Source organism: Muntiacus reevesi, chromosome 22 (assembly GCF_963930625.1).
Source record: "Muntiacus reevesi chromosome 22, mMunRee1.1, whole genome shotgun sequence".
Lineage (NCBI taxonomy): Eukaryota > Metazoa > Chordata > Mammalia > Artiodactyla > Cervidae > Muntiacus > Muntiacus reevesi.
In genome coordinates, this window is record NC_089270.1 from 45,131,523 (window position 1) to 45,150,978 (window position 19,456).

The following is a 19,456-nucleotide window of genomic DNA, read 5'->3' on the forward strand; positions in this document are numbered from 1 at the left end:
AAAGTGCTTAAGCTGACTGTTGGGAAAAGCAAGACACAGAAGAGCATCCTTCCATAAAGGCAATTTCTACATTTTTAACTAGTGGGGTCACTGTGCCGGAGTGACTTAATCTCTCTAATCCTCATTTTCTTCATCTGCAAAATGGGAATGAGAATGATAGAATTATGTTGAGAATTAAATGAAATAACACAGGTTGAGGTCATTAGCACAGCCCCTGGCAGACCATAAGCTCTCAATAAATGCTGACAAAGATGATGCCACTGATGATGACCATGACACTGAAGAGTAAGTAGAAGAAAACTTTATTCAAACAATAATCCTCTATCTTTAGAGGATGTCTTTGAAAGTCTTGCCTGTGTCTTTAAAAGTCTCGGCTTGTGTCAGCCATAAACTTGCTCGTTCTTTTCCTTTGGTTACAAATGTTGGCCAGTGTTTGGTTACAAGAGATGCTGCCTATGGAAAAATCTCTGAAAGATTTGGCAAGGCATTGGAGCGAGTCAGGATTGCTTGATTGGTCCAACATAGATTTCACACTTCTGATAGAAGTGCACACTTCTTTGCATATTTAAAATTTTTTAAATGCCTGGTGCAATTAAACAATGTCTGGGGCCCCTTCAGGCAGCGGCCAGCTCCTGCCTCTTTAGGAAGTGATCCCAGCGTGATGATGTCCCAGCCCGGTGATGACCTGGAGAGGTAATGACCCTGTGTTTATTTCCTTGTTGATTTCCCTTCCCTGGCTCCAAGCTCATTTTCCCATTGCCTGCAGGAAAACAACATCCAGGGGTGCGGTAGGCCTGACTTGGCAGCCCTAAAGGTGAACAAAAGGACCCCGGCTCTGGCAAGAGCAGAAGGAAGTTGCAGGGAGCCTCAGCCCATCCAAACCAGAGCAGACACGTCGCTGACGCTCAGTGGGAGCCACTCTCCCTGGAAGCTCCCCAGAGGCTGCTCTCGGCTTATGGCTCAGCTCTGCGCTCAGCCTGCAGCAGGGACAGGGGTGCGCTGGTTCAGTCCCAGGTGGAGTGGATCTCGTGCGTGTCTGGAAGACGGGGCAAGGAAACTTTCCTGGGCTACTGCTGAGTCAGAAAAACTCAGCTCCCAAATGGACTTCACCCGGAGGCCTCACGCGCCTGGAAACTGATCCACAGTGCGGCAAAGGTAAGAGGCCTGCCTCCTGCAGAGGGCTGCGTCTCAGGCAATTGGAGAAAACTCTATCCCTGACTCCCCTAGCCCAGCCCCCGCCCCACCCCTGCCATGCACCACACACACACACACACACACACTCTCACACACACACTCACGTCAACTTGTTCAGGAGAACCTAGGAATATTTTCAACACTCTAGAAAGGCCTCAGGTCATTTACTTTCTTTATGTTTGATTTTTTCTGCATTCTTCATGGATACCACTTCCTTGACTTTCAAAAATAAAAACTACTTTTTTATTTCATTTTTCACTGGCCAAGCTGGTCAGTCGAAATGTAAGTAATGCCGCTGATGGTGACTGGGTTTCTATAACATTATTCCTCATCAGTATTCAAAACACATTCACGTGTTTTGTCCCATTTCGGTGGTAGAAATAGGCATTTCTGTTACCATTTTACCCACAGAGGCACTTAGGTGCAGAGAAATTGTGACCTGCCCAAAAGTGTGTTAGAAAAGGACAGACAGCTCATCTTGTCTCCATTCCTGCCTCTTTTCAGTAGAATAGTGACTCTACTTTCTAAACCAAATGCCAGGCTACACTCTCTGTCGCATATTCCGGCGAATGGTCCGATGAGCGGGTAGAATTTTAGCAATTGGAACTCTCCGGGATAATCCAGAGATGGAGAGTCAGGTTTCCCAGGACAATACGCCACCGTGTCATGTATCTTTGTCCACCTCCATCCCTGGACACTGAAGCCAGCTCAGTGATGAGAGGTGGCCCCAGTGCCCACACGTCAGTGTGAGGTGCAGACCCCGTGCCCAGCGGGCGCTGAAGCAGGCAGGGAGGAGCTGGGGGGTGGGCATGAATGAGAAAGCTCTCCATGGGAGGGGAGCTTCCCACTCGGGCTTAGCGTGCTGAAGGAGCGGTTTCAGATCAGCACAGCCCCCGAGTAGGGAGGGAGTGTTCATTTACAGCAAGGCCACAGCAGCGGGGCAGGAGGTGAAGGGCACAGACTGAAGAATTAGACCATCCAGTGGGGACTCCTGGCTCCGCCACCTACCGGCTCTGTTGTTGTCGTTCAGTCACTAGATCACGCCCAACTCTCTGTGACCCCGTGGACGGCAGCACTCCAGGCTTCCCAGTCCTTCACTCTCTCCTGGAGTTTGCTCAGACTCACGTGCGTCGAGTCATTGATGCCATCCAACCATCTCACCCTCTGTTGCCCCTTCTCCTCCTGTCTTCAATCTTTCCCAGCATCAGGGTCTTTCCCAATGAGATGGCTCTTTGCATTAGGTGACCAAAGTATTGGAGCTCCAGCTTTATGTCTGGGGTAATTCAGGTAACACCCCTGACCTCAGTTTTTTGACATGTAAAATGGGAACAGTTGGTGATATCTACCCTAAGGAGTTGTTTTAAGGTATAAATGAGATGACACGTATGAAGTCTTTGCTGGCACATGAGTGTTCAGTACATACTAACTGGCTCCATGGGAGATGCCAGGGATAAAGATAAGAAGAGCCCTACCCTCGATGTGATCACAAGATCATGAGTTCCAATATATGCAGTGCAGTAAGGGCTGTGGGATGGCAGAGGAGGGATCCACTCGGTCTGGGAGATTCTGGGTGGAGGTTCTGGGCAGCCTGTTGGGGGAGGTGGGGAGGTTACACAGCAGAGGCCCTGTGTGTGGGAAGGTGGCAGAGAACGAAACTGCACTGATTTGACTTGAACACCAACTTCATCCTCCCCAGATGCCCCCCCGTGAGTCTGCTGGGACTGCCATCACAGTACCACAGCCTGCATGGCTTAAACAACAGAAGTGCATTTTATTATAGCTCTGGAGCCCGAAGTCCAACACCAGGGTGAGGCCATTCACCTTGGCTTGTAGACAGCCACCTTTTTGCCGTGTCCTCACGTGGGTCATTCCTCTTTAAGGAGAGTGTCTCTCTGTATTTCCAAATTTCATCTTCTTAAGAGAGACGGCTGTTAGTTAGATTAGAGTCTACCCTAAAGGTCTCTCTTTAACTCAGTCACCTCTCTCAGGGCTCTATCTCCAAATCCAGCCACATTCTGAGATATGGGGCTTCAGCATGTGAACCTGGGGGGAATACAATTCAACCCATAATGTTGAGGCTGTTACTAAGACTTCCCAAGCCTTACTTCCTCATTTATAAGATGGGGGCAATTTACTTAGCAAGGAGAGCCATTGTAATGATTCTAAAAAGAACCTGCAAAGCATCTGTCCCAGTTTCTGACTCTTAGAAGGTACACAGTAGGCAGTGGTGGTTACTCTCAGCACTTCAGGCCAAGTCTCAAAAGAACATGGGGTCCTGCACCATCCGTGTTCCAGATGGACATCGCAGAACTGGCCCTCAGGTATCCTGCAGACCTTTGGACAGGGCAAGGGGGCATTCAGTGCTTCCACCTCCTTGGTTCTGGCAGAAAGCCCATCATCAGATAAGTCAATTGGTGGCCTGCGTCCTATAGAAGCTATGTTCTCTCTGTCTAGTTACTCAAGAATCTGGATGTCCATTCTTTACTAAATAACTTGGGTGAGAATGTCCATCTCTGCACCTCAGCAGAGAACCAACACTCAGCGGAGAATCAGACACACCCTGATTCTACTCCTGGGGCAGCCACTCCAAGCTCTGTCCTCCCAAGGCAGGCCCTAGGCACCTGTGTCCTGGCAAGGCTGGAAAACAGTATAATTCCAACCTACATCACTAGATACAGATATAGATATACTATTTTGAAAAATCTCAAACTTACAGAAAAGTTGCCAGTACAATACAGTACAAAAAATTCTATAATGTATTTGTCCTGAACCCTTTGAGAGTAAGCTGCCAAAGAGATGCCTCATCTTCCACAAATACTTGAGGGTGCATTTCCCATACACAGTGTATCTCCCACACAACCACAAAACCAGGAGCTTAATGTTGATACATTACTATTATCCAGTTCTCAGACTCTAGGAAGTTTTCATTAATTGTCATTGGATCCTCAGACCAGTTGAAGTTCTTGTCACTTGTCCCCAAAATAGTCTTTATAGCAAAAAAGTACTTTCAAATCAAGTGTTGTATTTAATTGTCACGTCTCCTTAATCTACTTCAATATGGACTCTTTCCTCAGTATTTCCTTCACTTTCATGACCTTGACAGGTTTCTTTCTTTCTTTCTTTCTTTTAATACTGGCTGGTTATTCTGTAGAATGTTCCTCACTTTGAATTTGAGTTTTCTCACACTTAGATTCACGTTCTACAACTTTGGCAAGAATATCACAGAAGTGATGCCATGCTCTTCTCATTGCATCTATCATATGGCAAAAGATTTTAAATTCTTTTAGAATTCACTGAGGCCCCAGTCTCCAAATAGGAGATCATTGAGAGTAGCTGGTTAAAGTGATGTCTTCTAGGGCTCTCCACTGGAAAGTTCCTCTTCCTCCTTTTTTAAATTCATAAGTGTTCTGTAGAAAAGGACCTTGAAATTGTGTAAAATCTCATACCCATCAAACTGTCAATGTGTCCTTTTGTAAGTTCCCATCATTATTTGCACCTCCTTACCTCCTGTTACAATGAGATGTTCCAGCCTTATGGTCAGGGAGCTCTGGTCCCATTTAGTGGGAAATTATTTAGAATACAAATTCTCACTGTTAGGCAGGCTCATTGCTGCCTTAGGTATTGCTGTTGCCCAACTCTTTCAGTAGAAGAGTTAGGGTGTGAGAGTGTGTGAGTGTGTGTGTGTGAGTGTGTGTGTACCTCTTTATTTATTTCTACAGATGATTTGTATGTATTGAAAGCCAGAATTTCACTCTCATACTTTCAATTCCAATCCAACCCCACATGTTTCATTCTAGCTTTCTCCCTTTCTATATTGTAAGTTCCTTCTCTCACATTACAGAGCCTGTTTTCCATTATCCTTAATATACTTGCTTGTTTGATCAATCCCCTGCATGTAACCAACCGCTATCATGACCACTGCTGTCATGACCTTCCCCACAAGGTACCCTCCTCATCCCACTTGGATTCTGACACTCGAGCCAGGCTGTCCCTCCAGAGGAATCCCTTCCTCTGCCCATCCAGGGTCTGGCCCTTGTGAAGGGCAGACCTTCTATGTGGTTAATCTCCTTACTCTATCTGGGCCAGCATACCCTCTCCACCCACCACGTGGGTGATTACCTTACTCAGACCCTGTTAATGGCCTTAAGTATTATACTAAATTAGTTCGGAAGAGAAGAGAAGACGAAGAAGACAGTCATTCAATTTTAACATTTTTTTAAAACTTGGAAGTGGCTCTACGACCCATGGTATGCATTTGTACGTATGTCAGCCTTGTCAGTGTCTTTGATTAGTGGGGAGCAGTCTCTGCCATGTGAACCGGGCACGTGTTTCCACTAGCACTGAAGGCATGGGGTCCACACCACTGATTCAATTCCATTCAAGACCTCTCCAGGCTACATAGATGTGGGCCTCCCACCCCACTGTCTGCTCAGGGTACCAACAACATTTCTAGGGTGAGAGCTACCATTTGGACAATCATTACTCCGTCTTCTACACCAAGTCCCAGGCTGGGCTCTGCCTCATTTATTTCCTTAAGACCAGGTACCAAGCATTTACTACGAATCATGTACTTGGCTGGGTTGGGACACAGAGATTTAAAACCTTGTTCTCTGCACTCAGGGAGCTCTCAGTTCACGTGAGAAACAGACAAGAGTCAGACAGGTACAATTCCAGGAGGCAAGGTGCAATGGGAGCTGTCTGAACAGCCAGCCAGGAGGACTGGCTAGGAAGACACCTAGCCCACCAGAGAAGGCAGAGGGGGGATACCCAAGCGGAACCCCGAATGGGTGTTAACGAGGTGGGACCGCAGGAAGGAGGACCCAGGGAGAGTTGTGCAGAAGGGCCCGAGGTGCGGGGCGAGCTGGAAAGGCAGCTGCAGACTGGTGGAGGCGGGCACACACGCTGGGTTAATATGCCTGGAGTTTATTTTAGACTTTAGGGCAAATGGCTCTGAAGCCCAATGTTCTGGGTTCAAATCCTGGTTCTGCCACTCACTAGCTGTCTGCTCTTAGGCGAGTGACTGCCCTGTGCCTCAGTTTCCTTGACTGTAAAACCAGAGATTGTAATCATGCTTATCTCATGGAATTGAGATGATGATTAAATTAGTTATTTTATATAGTGCACAAAAGAAAACATAGCATATAAACAGAAAGTAATAAACATTAGGTGCTATTATCATTTCCCACTAGATGGCTCAAAAAGAGATTGTGGTAGTTTAATCACTCAATCGAGTCTGACTCTTGCAACCCCGTGAACTGTAGCCCACCAGGCTCATCTGCCCATGGGATTTCCCAGGCAAGAATACTGGAGTCAGTTGCCATTTCCTTCTCCAGGGGATCTTCCTGACCCAGGAATTGAACCTGGGTCTCCTGCATTGCAGGCAGATTCTTTACTGACTGAGCTACGAGAGACTGGCAAAACCAAGACAGCAAACATATCATTAGTTAAAAGAAAGAGAAGTTTTTAAAAATAGATATGGGCATTTCAAAAGAAACTCTATGCTGTTATTTTGGAAAAATCAGAACGTTGTTGTCCTTCTCTAAGCACATTTTATGGTTTACTGTTGTTTTTCTTTTGCCATTCTTGGAGGGATGGGAAACCACCATAATCTTTCCATTATTGCAGCCTCTAAAGGTCCCAGAGAGGTGTTACAGACAGACAAACTGCAGAGACCTCCTCTCTCATATTTCACTTAATATGTAGTATTCTCAGGGTTCATTCATGTTGTGGTAGGTGTCAGAATTTCCTTCCTTTTTAAGTCTGAGTAGTATACCATTATATGTTTATACCCTATTTTGTTTATTCATTAATCTCTTCATGGATATTTGAGTTTCTTTCATCCCATGGCTACTGTGAATAATGCTTCTAAAAGCATGGTGTACAAACATCAATTTGGGTTCCTGTTTTCAGTTATTTTGGACGTATACTCAGAAACAGAATTGCTGGTTCATATTGTAATTCTATTTTTAAGTCTTTGCGGAGTCACCACACCAATTCCCCATTTTCCTTAAGTGCTCTTGCTCATTCCTGGAAGTGGGGTTGTCAGCAAGCTGGTTCCTTCGATGGGGTGAGGGTGGGAGTGGATAAGTGGATTGAGCTGCAGGGTTGGCTTAGGTGGTCTGCCTAACACCTTGGTGGTGCTGTGTGCAAGGATCATGTGTAGTACCCTGCTTTTGCTCCTGGCACTTCAGAAGTGGAAATTAGGTTTTAGCCTTTTTTTTTAAATTTTTATTTTATATTGGAGTACAGTTGATTTGCAGTGTAATGTTAGTTTTAAGTGTGCAGCAAGGTGTAGTTACACATATACTTCTATCTATTCTTTTTCAGATTCTTTTCCCATATAAGTTATTACAGAGTATTGAGTAGAGTTCCTTGTGTTATAGAGTAAGTCCTTGTTGATTATCTTTTATATATAGTAGTATATATATATTAATCCCAACTTCCTAATTTATCCCTCTCCTCCCAAACTTTCCTCTTTGGTAACTGTAGGTTTGTTTTCTAAGTCTGAATCTATTGCTATTCTGTATTATGTTCATTTGTATGATTTTCTTAAGAGAATGCAATGGCAACCCACTCCAGTACTCTTGCCTGGAAAATCCCATGGACGGAGGAGCCTGGTAGGCTGCAGTCCATGGGGTCTCTAAGAGTCGGACATGACTGAGCGACTTCACTTTCACTTTTCACTTTCATGCATTGGAGAAGGAAATGGCAACCCACTCCAGTGTTCTTGCCTGGAGAATCCCGGGGATGGCAGAGCCTGGTGAACTGCTGTCTATGGGGTCGCACAGAGTTGGACACAACTGAAGCAACTTAGCAGCAGCAGTATCATTTTCTTAGATCCCATATGTAAGTGATATCATATATGTCTTTCTCTGTCTGACTTACTTCACTTAATACAGCAATCTCTAGATCATCCATGTTGCTACATTCTTTTTTAGGGCTGAGTAATATTCCATTGTATATATGTACCACATCTCCATTATCCATTCATCTACAGTGGACATTTAGGTTGCGTCCATGTCTTGGCTGTTGTGAATAGTGCTGCAGTGAACATTGGGGTATCTTTTTGAATTATGGTTTTCTCCTGATATAGGACCAGACTTAGGATTCCTGGATCATATGGTAGCTCTATTTACAATTTTTTAAAGGAAACTCATACTGTTCTCCATAATTTTACCAATTTACATTCCCATCAACAGTGTACAAGGGTTCCCTTTTCTCCACATCCTCTCCAGTGTTTATTGTTTGTAGACTTTTTGATTATAGCCATTCTGACCAGTGTAAGGTGACATCTCATTGTAGTTTTGATTTGCATTTCTCTAATAATTAACAATGCTGAGAATATTTTCATGTGCTTTCTGAGGTTTTTATCTTTTTATACCTATTGTTCGTAATTTTCCCCAACTGTGCATGCACACAATTATTTTTAGTTAGTTCTTTGTACTCTGTTGCTTGAGGAGACATTTGTCCAGTTGCAAGCACTCCAGTAGGGGGTCCCAGGCCCTGTCCTGTTCTCAGCTACAGATGGAAAATATGAGGTACAGCAATGGTCACATGCTAACACGGCCCATTTCTGGCCAGCAGAGTGTTTTTAATTTTTTATACTTGCCACCAATATCTAAAACTCAGGAGATTTCATATAAAAATCCAAATTCCAAACTGTTAAAATGTAGTAAAAACCTAGCCACACTGGTCCCACTGAGTCATTAATTCATTCAACAGATGCGATTAGGTGACAGTTCAGTGCCAGGCATCACTATGGATTCTGGGGATATAGCAAAGGTGAGAGACGGTAAACAGATAGATAAGATAATTCAGAAAATGATGAATGCTATGAATAAGCAGGGTTAGGGGCTAGGGACTGACAGTGGGGGGAGATGATGCTATTTGAGTAGAATGGCCAGGAAAGACCTCTCTTCATTCGCCACAGTCTACGCCATTCTCTGTCATCACCACTTACTTCAGTCATTTATTGCCACCTCCCTGACAAGTAAAGACATCTGAGAGTATGAACTCTGCAATAACAATGATTGGAAATATAATCTAGAATTTAAGCTGGGAACAAGGGAAATAAAAATAAGATTAGGATGACAAGACCAGAGGAAATAAGAATCAAGTATGAATGCCAAAAGAGCCTTCATCACTGATACAGCTGGGCATCAGATTGAACCCTAAGCTTCCAGACAACTAGGGCAAAAGAGAGATATGTCCAATGACATCATCCTCACTTTCAGAAAGGAGGAAAGAAAGTCATTCCTTTATAGGTACAAAGCTTTCCTCACTTAAACTTGGAGTAGAAATTGACCATATCGGGCTTTTTATAAAGGAAACTGTGAATGATATAGTGATCAGTACCCTCATGAACACACGCACAGGAGTATGATGCATTCCACTGATCGATCATTTATTCAGAACCCCTTTGTTGAGACACTAACATAAACACTACCGATGCAAAAATGCCTGTTGTTTTCTATTCCCTTAGTGTCCGTAGGTAAGAGATGAGGGTATCTCTTATGAGAATGCTGTTGTATGAACGGTCAAGATAATGCCATGCAGACCTCTTTTCCTGCTGATTTCAATTCATGGAGTATCAGAAGGATGCACAGAATGCCTGTCACTCAAACTCTCGTCCTTCCATGAATCCATCTTCTCTCAGCTGCTTAGACAGAGCGGGATTAAAAGCGGAATTGGCAGTTCTACATGACTTTCTTCAGTGACAGCCACTCCTACTACTAAAATGCCATCTTTGTGGCCCTTGAACCTTCTGATTTAAGTAGATAAACCTCTTTCTTTCTCTGGACTAGCCCAGTGGGGGAAATACCTATGGATACACATTCTGACTGCTTCATACTGAGAATAGCCCACACGAGGAAAGGAAATTCCTACATCTATTTATTCACCCCCTGCATGAGAAGTCTCTGCCACACTCCTGGACTGGTGACCTAATACTGGGAAATCTAATCTGTCTTCTAGAATGCTCTTGGGAGCTCTTTCATGGCTTCAGTGTCCAAAGCTTCTTAAGGGCTAACAGAGCCCAAAGGATTCCTACATTGCATATCCCCTAAGTAGAGTGCATACCCATGTTTTCAAACATGTGTCCTGCCCCACAAGAAAACACACAGGCAGAAAAAGAGTTAAGCAAATTTTCTACTCTTATTTTTTGGCCTGGGGGTTGCCTAGCTGAGTCCTTATCACTGGGATTATCTCTTGGCTCACTGGCGATTTTGGGACTCACTCTCCTACGCTTGGCAAGAACGAAGTATTGTCTGAGGTCCAGGGCCAAGCTTTACTTCTCCCTCACTCTTGTGAAAGCTGAGAAGAGCCTTTGGACTGTGCTGGTTGTAATCCCCACCCAGACTTCCTCCACTCCATTACCATACTTCTCTGTTACTCTGACTAAATGTCCCCTTTGAGCCAACCTCACAGAACTGGTTCTCTGGGTTTGCAACAATGACCTTCCAGAAACACCCTGAGCTCAAACTGGCTCGAGCCTCATAGTCTCTGCTTGGCCATCTGGCAAACAGTTCCTGCTGGTGCCAAAGTAACCGACCCCACCTGAGATCTGATCCAAGTCACCTGACATGGAATCCTGCTCTATCCTGCAACGGGACAGCCCAAGAGTCCCCAAGGATTTGCTGAAAGAGTCCAAGCTAGCGCTGCGTTTCTGACAAACTTCACTGTGTAAATTTCTTTCCATGGACCATGAACAAATGTATAGGCTTAAATCTATATACATGCATAAATACCTCAATACAGACTACATTGTTTCAATTTAAATCATTTTTCATTCATTTCTTTTTATCACTAAAGTCAAGTTAAAAACAGTGCATTCAATGCACCCATTGGGCTTTGTTTCTATAGGGAGGTTAATATTATTACGACTTTTAGAGTAAATGCTTTGAAGACTAATAAAAAAAGTTGTCACCAGCTGGCACTGGGGGGCTAGGAAACACCTAGAAAAGGTGCTTTGAGTTCAGCAGGGGCTTAATTCACAGAATAATGATAGTCACTTCTGAGTTCTTTTCACATGTCAGACCCTGTCAAACTCTTCACATGGCTTGGCTTATCTGGTTTAGTTCTCATGCTTCTGAAAACTGCTAAGGTTATTTCTATATTTCAGATGGAAAACTGAGGCTTAAAGAGGTTGCATCATTTGCCCAAAGTCACTGAGCAGCAGAACTGGGTTTGAAGCCAGGTCAGTTACATGGCAGTTCTTAACAGGGGGGAGAAGGGAAGGTGGTGGGAGGGTCAGAGGTTTTGGGCAGCTCACTGCTCACAACCCCTCAAGCTTCATGATCAACTCTCTCTGTCTGTACTGTGGCGCTAAAAGGACATAGAGCCAGTTTTTCAGAATCTGCAGCCATATTTTCTGTCCATTCTTGTTGATAGTTGATTGAATCATACAAGTAATGATTTCCCAACCTCGCCAACACTGGCATTTAGGGCTGGATAATTCTTGGATGTGGGGAGCTGTCTTGTAGAATATTTTGCAGCATCCTGGCTTCTGCTCACTATATGTCAGTAACATCTCCCAAGTTTTGACAATCAACAATGTTTCCAGATTTTGCCAAATGTGCCCTCGTGGAGAACCCTGCACTAGATACTATGAGAGGTGAGAAGAATTGAAAATTTCTCAGAGGTGATGGTGAAATTCCCCAGAGGACAGGAGCTTCTGTGAGTGTGGTTGGGAGGCCTCTGGGATTTCTTCACACAAAGCTGCCCCTCTCCTAGTCACCCCGCAATCCTGACCTCAAGCTAAGTGGAAAAGGTCAAGGCTCCAATCATCCAAAGAACTTCCCTGTAGCTCAAACAGTAAAGAATCTGCCTGCAAAGCATGAGACGCAGGTTCAATCCCTGGGTCAGGAAGATCCTCTGGAGAAGGGAATGGCAATCCACTCCGGTATTCTTGCCTGGAGAATTCCATGGACAGAGAAGCCTCATGGGCTACAGTTCGTGGGGTCTCAAAGAGTTGGACATGACTGCGCAACTAACACAAACCCCAATCACCCAAAGGAAGCCTCAGTCCCATAGTCTTGCAGGTGGGTAGAGCACGGGGTCCCTCCAAAAGGCCCTGATGGCCATGATTGACCTTCCCAGTGTCACCATTCTGCTGGGAAATTTGCGTTGATCTGGGAAATGGTCCTTTCATCCATAGCCATCTCTGTAGCATTCACTTGACCCCAAGTATAAATGGCTATAGAGTGACCATGCCAGAATTGACTTTAGGGTACACGGGGTATGTGAGAAGTATCCAAGCTGGCCCTGGTGTCTCATGACTCATCACAAGGCAGCCAATGGAACACCAGAGTCCTTTGTCTTAGGCCCCATATTGGACCTCAAATTTAAAGTGTTAGCATCCTTTCTGATGTTATATACATGCTGAATTTTTGCATGTGGTCAAAAGCACTCATTTGTTCAACATATACATTTAAAATGTATCACAATTTTCATATGTCTATTTTGGAATTTCTTTTATTTTAAATATCCTAAGAGCCTCAAAAAGTGGGCATGACCCGGGCCTGTCAGGCATGGCCTGCTTGCATCATGATAAGACAGACAGGCACACAGCGAGAGTGCTCTCCAGGCACCTGAAGGCCCTGGGCCCCCAAGTCATTCCCCACATGCTCTGGTTTGTTATTGCCATTGTTGTGTATTCGCTAAGTCATGTCCAACTCTTTGCAACCCCGTGGACCATAGCATGCCAGGCTCCTCTGTCCATCACTATCTCCATGTTTGCTGAAATTCGTGTCCGTTGAGTCAGTGATGATATCTAATCATCTTATCCTCTTCTGTCCCCTTCTCCTTTTGCCTTCAGTCTCAGCCAGTATCAGGATTTTTCCCGATGAGAGCTCTGATTAGTTCTATCAAAATCATCTATGCAATGTCTTACATTCCATGATAACTCTTTAAATAAAAATATCTCTGGGAGAATGTATAATGACCTCTCAAAAACTCAATCATGAGAAAATAGACAAGCCAATTTAAGAAATGGTTAAAAGATTTACACAGTCACTTTGCCAAAAGATGATTTACAGATAATAAGTAAACACATGGAAAAGATGCACGACATGATTAGTCATTAGGGAGAAGCAAATTAAAACCAGACTGAGACACCATTACATACATATTAGAGTAGCTAAATCTTAAAAAGAATGACCATACCAAACGCTGGAAAGTACAGGACCAAATACAGGAACTGCACCTACTAGTGGGGAAAAAAATGGTACAACTACTTTGGACAACAGTTTAGCAGTTTCTTAAAAAGTTGAACATATATACCTGTCGTACAATCCAGCTATTGCACTGCTCAGAATTTACCAAGAAATGAAGGCTCATATCCACACAAAGACTTGGGCACATATATTCACAGCAGCTTTATTTGTAATCACTTCAAACTAGGAACAACCCAAATGCTCATCAACAGTGAATGAATGAACAGGCTATGATACATCCATACAATGGAATACTACTCAACAATAAAAAGAAACAAACCATTAATACATACAATATGAATGAATCTCAAAAAGTATTATGCTGAGTGAAAAAAGTCAGACAAAAAAGATCATACTGCCTGATTCCACTTATGTGGGGCTCTAGAAAATGCAAATAATCCATAGTTAAGAAAGCAGATTGATGGTTGCCTGGGGATGTAGAGTGGAGGAGTGAGAGGAGGGTTTATAAAGGGGCATAAGGAAACTTTAGGGGGTGACGGACATGTTCATTATCTCAGTTGTGGTGTGGATAAAGAGAGTTACCTGTTGTATCAGTAAACAAAGGATGTTGCAACCAGCAAGCTAGCAGCCACTGCAGCAACCCCCTACCCCCACCCCAGGATTCAGGATGGAGGAAATCAGCATCCTGGCCCTAGATATTACTAGTTAAGATGCATATCAAAGGAATGATTTTAGTGAGTCTAGACTCTTGCATCTTCCCATAGATAAAAAGGCACTAAATTCATTAACTTGAGATGTGAAGTTTTCTTTAATAGTAATCTTTTGATGTTCTGATTACCTGGTTTTTGTTGCAGAACTTCTATACATCCTGACTCCTCCCTTGCCTCTGTGGAGCAGTCCCCCAGAGCTATCTGAGAGGCTATCTTCCATGCTTATATCTTCAGTTTTGTCTGTCGAATAAAACATAACCCTTAACTTTTAGGTTATGCATTGTTTTCAGTCCACAGTGGTGATTTCATGACTGTATCTGGATGTCAAAACTGATCATACTGTACACATTCAATGTGCGCATTAGGATGGAGATCAGGCACTAGGGTGTTGTGAGGGGAACAGAGGCACAGTCCTTAATTAAATCCACCTGGGCAGTTTCTCCATCTCCCTCTCCCTGGGCTAAGCACAGAGGCTGTAGCCATCGCTCTTGAATGCCGCCTGGATTATATCACTAGTCAAGTGTGAGAAACCATAAAAAATGCAGCAGCTTCTGCGTGGGTGAAAGCCGGGCTGTGAAATCCTCTCTTATTACCTGAAGGGCACCTCTTGTCTGGGTAAGTTCTCTCAGGGCCACAAGAGATTAGATCAAAATATACTAGATTTATTAATACTTGCAGGGCTAAAAATCCCTCCTTCGAGAGGAGAGAAAAGAGGGTCCCTCTCCACTAGAGTAGAGAAAGTGACTGAGCAGCTTGGATCCCCTCCAGACAATTCAGGCTAAAAGAACCATGCAGTGTCCTAGTGTTCATCGAGGAAATCAAATCCACACACACACACACTCACACACACACACACACACTCTCACACAGCGGCCCCAGAGCCCAGCCGCCTTCCAGGCTGGGGTCTGCAGGTGCAAACTCCAATTAGAGCAGCCGGCCTTCCAATGCCTTTTCATCCCAAACAAGGACTGGGTCTCAGCCCCCGCCAGGGATTGAGGAAGGGCCCGGAAGCACTGCCGACCAGACTGGACAAAACAAAGACTGTCCAAATAAAAGCAGTTCATGTGAGTCGAACCTGAAATCCTCCCTTCATTTTTAATACTCTCGGGAGAATTAACCAATGTGCACTTAGTGGAAAATCAGTCACTGGCCACAAGGAAACAAACTGCCTTCCAAGGCGCTCCACTTCCTCCCCTAAGTTGGGGAGATTTCTTTTGCAAACCAGCGAGGCGCAGTGTTTCTATAAAGGCACAGTCTCCTTGGTTCTTTCCACCGTCAACAACGGTTCACCCTAAGCTGATGTTACTTTCAGGATTACGGATGCAGTGTGGTCCCTTTGTGGCTCTTTAGCATCAATTTCCCATCAAGGTTTAAGAGAAATAAGCCTTATGGTTAGCAAATAAGTGTATGTTTGATATGCTTGCCAACCCTCTATCCTCAGCAGAAAAATATTAAGACCACAGACTCATTTTCTCCACTCCTCCTTTTTCCTCCTTATTTTCTTTTACTGACTTTTAAACAGAAGGCTAGAAAGGTCAAGAAACTTAAATGGAGCTCAGGACTTCCTCTGTAGTCAAACCAGCTTGTCCCACAGCTAAGGAAGCACTCCAGAGGTGGGAAGGCATCTCTGCAGGGGAGTCACTGCCTTCTGAGCTCTTTGGGTGCTTAGCCGCCAAGGCCACCACCCCCCTTCAGCGAGGGCTTCCTCCCCTTCCTGACAAGCTTGCTTATTTTCTGCTATCTAAATCTCTGAAGGAGTATCAGCAATTAGAAATATAAACAAAAGAATGTTTAAAACGTTCTCGACCTTTTTAGTCTTCTCTTTAAAACTTTAAACATTTGTTTGAGGTCAGAAGGTCTGCGTTTGAGTGGTGCTTCAGTCTCCATTGGCAGCCTGACCTTGAACATGGCGAACATTTCCTGCTCTGTAAAAGCGGAAGTCCAGAGTTCATCAACTCAAAGGCACTCATTCTTTCACATCTTAACATATCTGAAACTACGTGGTGTTTTTGTTTTGTTTTACAGTTGATGGTGTGTCGTGGTTTAACTGGCAGCATTCTGTTCTCTTTTGGGGTGGTACATAGAATAAAGGTGAATATTCCACCCTTTGGCCTCTTAGAAGCGGTGAAATACAAGAATGATGATACCTACCTCATGACATCTTGAGGACTGGGAAATGCTGCAGCTTTACAAGGTTGATGTGAAAAAGTAAACAGTGTGTGAAAGGATATGAGCAGTGCAGAGCATTTGCAAATTAGGGGACTGTTATCATGACTGGGAGTATTTTCTTGCTCCTGGAATAGATCAATCTTTTTACTTTTGAAGTTACTCAGGAAATTTCATAAAAGCTGCACCCGTGATCCCCTATGACTATAGTTTTCATGCAATGGTTGTTACAAACAAATTAGTTTAGTGGATCATGATATGTTTCTGTCATTGGAAATAGATTCCAAAAAGCATTTGAGAACTACTGCTTTGGGAAAAGCAAAACACAAGTTTCTGGGGGCCAGAGCAGTTCTTCCTCCATGTCTATGATGTTGCAACTGTGAGGTTGCATGTGACCTGATTATTGGGATTCTATTATTTGCATTGTGAGATTCTTTGCCAGTAGAAATTGGATTTCCTCTCATAAAACTGCTTTTGCATATGTTCTGTCGTTTCAGTGGTAAAAGGGATGTGAAACAATTGAGGTAATAATTCAGTCCTAAATTATTAATATACCCCAAGATTCTTTCATGTAGTTCATCCAGATTATCACCTCAATTGCTCTTTTTTGCAGGGGTGGGGGGAGATGGGATGGGGAGGGGAAGGAAGGAAGGTTACCTGGATCCTCTGTACAAGAGAAAGCTTATAACACCTTCACTCCAAACAGATGTCTTAAACTACAGATCTTGGCCATGTTTCCTTATACATGTTTGTTTGTTCCTTGATATAAAGGAACAGTATAAATCCAAGACATTTCTTTGGAGTCTAAATACAAGTTTAGGGTGGGATCTCTTGATTATGTGTGTAGGACTGAATGTCCGCTGAGGGTTTGCTCCCTGAGAGCAAAACACAGCAGTCTGCAGTCCGATTGCCGACTTCTTATCCAAGTAAGTAAATAAATGGAAGGGCTAGAAAACCAGGATTCATCAGGCTCCTTTTAAGCACCATTTTATTAGGTGCTTGTGCTGTTTCAACATACTTAAACATGAGCATTACTGTTTCCATGTCTCTATGATCAAAACCTGGCACTTGAAGGTAAGATGATTTGTGTTAGGGTCACAAGAGTTTCAGAACAGAATCACCCTAACATCCAAGTCCTGTCTCAAAGCCCAGCTCTTCTATTCTAAGGGGCAAGAAGGGCCAACCAGTGTCCCCAAGATATCGTGACAATCACCCTGCCATCCGCTTGTCCTACTGCTGCTGCTGAGTCGCGTCAGTTGTGTCCGACTCTGTGCGACCCCATAGACAGCAGCCCACCAGGCTCCCCCATCCCTGGGATTCTCCAGGCAAGAACACTGGAGTGGGTTGCCATTTCCTTCTCCAATGCATGAAAGTGAAAAGTGAAAGTGAAGTCGCTCAGTCGTGTCTGGCTCGTAGTGACCCCGTGGACTGCAGCCTACCAGGCTCCTCCATCCATGGGATTTTCCAGGCAAGAGTACTGGAGTGGGTTGCCATTGCCTTCTCCGGCTTGTCTTACCACCTTCTCTAAAGGGAATAGCAAACCTGATTACTTTATTCACATGGTTATTTTCACAGTGATATGCAGAAGCAGATGCTTGCTAATTTTTTTGAGACCGCAAAGTTTTCATTTTTCTCTAAGACTGAAAGGATACATCCCTTTCACCCCACCACTTCTCCTCTCTTAAAAAAAAAGAGAAAAGTTAATAGAACAGCGGTCTCAATGAGAGTCCCCTTCGGTTTCCATTCTGAATAGCAGATATTGTCCTCAGGGGTTATTACTTTAGGAGAGCTGGCCAATAGAGATTAGTATCCCCTTTGTTTAAATGCAGTGTGAGAACACAGATTTTAATTGACCCGCTCAAGGTCACACAGGAATTAGCAGTGGAGCCAGAAGCGGGCCCAGTGCTCGAATTCCCCTTCTCTGGCCGTATCAGCCCCCACTGCTGTTTTATGTACAGTCAGTAAATATTTACAGCTTTAAATATCTTCCCCATTGCAGTTAGGACAAGAAGTACTCTCATATACATGCATGTGCATGCAAAACAGATGTGAAAAATATAAACTTGAATTACATGGACACAATGCCCCTGATCGTCAAGTACGGAGTAAAACCCAGAAAACCTAAGATTCAAGACTACAGTTTTGTCCTTTCCCACCTCTTGGTGGTTCTTCAGTGTTCTGAACAGAGAGTACGCCTTTGACTAAGAGACCTAAAATCTGTGCTTACCTAGAAGAGCACTGATGAAAAAGGACGAGGAAAGCCTTCTCTGCGTTGCAACCTTCCCAAGTTCATGATGCCCTAAAACAGCCTATGCTGGGAAAAGGAGTAAAGCCCATTACAAGATCCCTGAGTTTTGTGTTGGAAAGAATGTTGATCAAATCATGCCCTACTTCCTGAGACATTTTTTATATTAAATCATATATAACTCACACCAAGATAGTGATTCTACTTCTCTTTATATGTGTGTTAGTTGCTCAGTCGTGTCCAACTCTTTGCAACCCCATGGACTGTAGCCCACCAGGCTCTTCTGTCCATGCAATTCTCCAGGTAAGAATACTGGAATGTGTAGCCATTTCCTTCTCCAGGGGATTTTCCTGACCTGGGATCAAACCCAGGTCTTCTTCAGGTGGATTCTTCTCCAGGTGGATTCTTTACCGTCTGAGCCTTGAAATACTATTGACCCTTGAATAATGTGGAGATTAGGGCACCGACGGTAACCAAAGTTGAAAATCTGCCTATCACTGATAGTCAGCCCTTAGCATTCACATTTCCTCTGTATACACAATTCACATCCACAGATCCAACCAATGTTCAATTGGGTAGCACTGTATTTACTATTGAAAAAAAATTGCATATTAGTGGACCCACACTGTTCCAACCCATATTATGCAAGAGTCAACAGCAATTGCAATATATTAACACTAAATGCACTCATTCTATTCTAATTGCATATATTCTTTAATATACGATACTTGAAGGAGAATATCTATCTGAATGGAAGCTTAGATTTTTAAAATTAGATTTTTAAAACGTTGTAGTAAGTTATGTGATATAACCTCAAGTCTGACTAAAGAAAAAGAGAGATTTCATTGGCTCACATCACCTGGCAGTCCGGAACGGGGGTTCTGGTTGAAGCAGCGTCAGTATTTCCTTCTCTCTCCACATCTGGCCTCTGTATTTGTAACACTTTGGCTTCTTAGTGTGTTGGTAGC

General features: G+C 43.8%; 1 protein-coding gene across 3 annotated transcripts in view; it reads left to right on the plus strand.

The window, feature by feature from the left end:
- Nucleotides 1-913: 913 nt before the first annotated feature.
- Nucleotides 914-19,456, plus strand: part of LNX1 (ligand of numb-protein X 1) — a 184,955-nt gene continuing 166,412 nt past the window's right edge. For 2 of the 3 annotated variants that reach the window (XM_065913923.1, XM_065913924.1), the window contains exon 1: nucleotides 915-1,155. The gene's annotated coding sequence lies outside the window, so the exon portion shown is untranslated. Of the gene's footprint in view, nucleotides 1,156-19,456 lie in introns of all 3 variants that reach the window. The other variant, XM_065913925.1, reaches the window with a different exon arrangement.